Source organism: Monopterus albus, unplaced genomic scaffold (assembly GCF_001952655.1).
Source record: "Monopterus albus unplaced genomic scaffold, M_albus_1.0 scaffold1707.1, whole genome shotgun sequence".
NCBI lineage: Eukaryota > Metazoa > Chordata > Actinopteri > Synbranchiformes > Synbranchidae > Monopterus > Monopterus albus.
Genome location: NW_018129583.1, coordinates 1 through 2,962, shown reverse-complemented (window position 1 = coordinate 2,962; position 2,962 = coordinate 1). Strand labels below are relative to the sequence as shown.

At 41.6% G+C, this 2,962-nt stretch overlaps 1 long non-coding RNA gene across 1 annotated transcript; it reads right to left on the bottom strand.

The window, feature by feature from the left end:
* Nucleotides 1–510: 510 nt before the first annotated feature.
* Nucleotides 511–2,808, bottom strand: LOC109953866 (uncharacterized). The gene is made up of 4 exons (XR_002273991.1): nt 2,756–2,808; nt 1,256–1,321; nt 678–806; nt 511–570 (listed from the first exon to the last, which is right to left on the bottom strand). It is a non-coding gene; the product is annotated as an uncharacterized LOC109953866 (long non-coding RNA).
* Between the last annotated feature and the right edge of the window lie 154 nt (nt 2,809–2,962).

Genomic DNA, 2,962 nt, shown 5'->3' with positions numbered 1-2,962 from the left:
AGACTCTCTCCATTACTGTAGGTTTTGTTGCCCATATGTTGACGTCTTTATAAAATGCGAGTGCATGTCTGTGTGTGACAGGGAGGGAGGGGCTTACGCGCTCAACAGAGCAGAGAAGCAGGGCTCGCAGTCAGCTTTACTTATGTCGTTGTCACTTATCTTAAATTATCCATGAAGCACTGAAATGTCTTCTCCACCACCTAACAAGTGGCTCAGCCAGCGTGAGGTTTATATAATGCTGCCGTTAAGTGGTATCAGAGGGTATCAGACAACTTTTACAAGTACAAACACTAGATGGTGGTATCGAACCCAATACTGGTATCAGTGCATCCCTACAGTTAACCATCACTGGTATGCAGCTGGAGTAATGCCCTTCCTGTTTTAAGTGACCGACAAACTTTGCTGGATGGAAATATTCAGCACTTCTGCATCATCTCAACAACACCTTCATCACAGGTCACTCTGTGTTCTGCTGGCAGTAAAGTGCAGTGAAAGCAAGAGGCACAGTACCTTTGGTTTGGGAAGAAACAGCACCAGTCTGATCTGTGCTGGCAGGAAGTGGACCTGAAACTGAAAAGCATCTCTTTACAAACAATGAGTGGTTGGTTCATTTTCAGACAACTATACAATCACAGATAATAATATATTTGAATCATGAATTCAAGGCAAACATTTACCATATATGTTGGTTATCTTGTTTTCAGTGTAGTTTAAATCCCTGTTTGTATTGTTACCGATGATCTGCGACGCGCTGATGTTACCTCCGTCCCGGGCAATCATGTTTCCAGCTTCCCTCCGAGTTACAGCTGAAGGACAACAAAATAATCATCACGTGAACTGTGTGTAAGGGGGTCAAAGACTCTAGTTTGTTAGAGCTGATTTAGCAAAGCCTTGAGGTCACAGTGACCTTTGACCACCAAAATCTAATAAGTTCATTCTTGCATGAGAGGAACCGGATCTGAAGATGAAGTCATTACTGTACGTGCCAAAAGAATAAAAACTAAAAAATGGCAGACAAATGTCAACACCCCACCCCCATACATGTGCTGCCTGTAAGACATGACCAACTGTGGGTGCAGTAGTGAACCATCAAGCTGGCGGTTCACCAACCAGGAACCGAGTCAAATAAACTGTGTCACGTCACTTTACAGTTACTTATTCTTATCAGAACAATTGTTTTCTCTCTTCTTCAGGCCGAGCTGCAGCTGTAAACAAATCAGTGATACTTGATAAGGAAAGTAAACCAGCATCTTACAATGATGTGTTGCAACTGGTAGCCCAGCCTGGCCAGTTGTAAACCTGGTCTCCTCACCCATCTCGCCTTCACAAGTAAACACATCACACATACAGTAAGACATGGGGCTGAAATACCAGAAGTAATTTATATCACAAATCCTGCATTTCTATACTTACTTTCAGTTATCCTGTAAACTGAGCTAATATTAATATGAGGAAGAAGAGCACTGTATTGACCTGAAGCAAAGTGAACTACAGCAGACCAGTGGTGCAGTCAGTGAAATGAATCTCTATATGAGAGACAGTTACATGTATTATAAATCCGCACCCATATGTGTGTGTTCAACACACCACACAGCAGCTAAACTGATGTTCCTCAGTCAGTGAATGGGATCACCTGTAAATTATACTGCAAGATGGGAGAGGCCAGAGGCAGCTCTTCATTTTCTAACATTGACCTTGTACTAGTGGAAAAGGTAAAAGAACCACGGTGACTGTTTACAGCATGTTCATGAGCATGTTCAGCTGCCTCTCCAGAGACTGTGGTAGTGATAAACTTTTGTGTCCATACCAAAGACTGCCACTCTTCTAATATTCTCAGTGGACTGCTGTTGTGACCCAGATTATTACCATACAAAATACGAAGTAACTGCTGTAGGGTGTTTGATAAATGTAAAGACGCCACAACATGCTATGTAACAATGTAACAGCTCATATTTGAGCTCCATTAAAACGAACTGTTAAGAGGTTTACATTCATCCATGATGAACTCACCTTATAAAAAAAAATAAAGTATTAACTTGTCCAAGCAAAGATAGTTTTGTTATATATACAGTTATATATAAACCCAATTATGTTTTGTTTTGTTTTTTACCAGCTTGTGTTTTAAAACGTCTATACCTAACCGGATAAACATGGGGCTTCCAGTGACGTCGGGTTCTGTTCCGTCCTCCGTACAGTTTATCTTCCCAAGACCATGTCAAGGTTTTCGAGTTTTTGCAAGATCTTACCCAAATAAATGTGAATGATGTCCATCATATTGAGAATGCGTGTCCCCGTTCCCTGGGAGCACGTCGAGTTATTTACACAACTACGAGACTAAGTAGCTAGCGCGACATTTGTTTTACTTCCGCTTCACGGACTGTGTGCATGCACAGTTTAATGTTACGCTAGCTACTTAACCTCGTAGTTATAACTCGACATCCCGTGCAACCAGCCCATTGAGTAACTAGACCAATACTGTTTTTACATATAAACAGAATTCTAGCATAGAGGCTACCTATGTCCCACATACTATTACAACCCAAGATATGACAAAACCATATCTCGCGTACTACAGGGTTCCGTTAGCAATTGTACATTGCACAAAGTGACGTTTCTAGCAAAGCTTCTCTTCAACAGACATGGAAAACTCGGAAATTCCATCTTCCCCGTTCAAATGGAATGCATCTTAAGATACCAAATTATTTCTTGAATAAAATATTCTGTACAGATTAAATAGGTAAAACCATAAACTCACCTTGACTTTTTTCCTTTCTCTCTGCTCAAAGCGACGAATCCGGTTCTGTTCGCGCTCTTCACAACAAGAAGTAGCTAGAGCCAATGAGAGCGTAGGAAACAGGGTCACATGTTGAGGGATGGTTAATGAGAGCGAAGGACACGGTTGGTTGGTTGTCAGTCAGGTGGATGGTCATTCTCTATGTAACATCCTGGCCACCAGATGGCA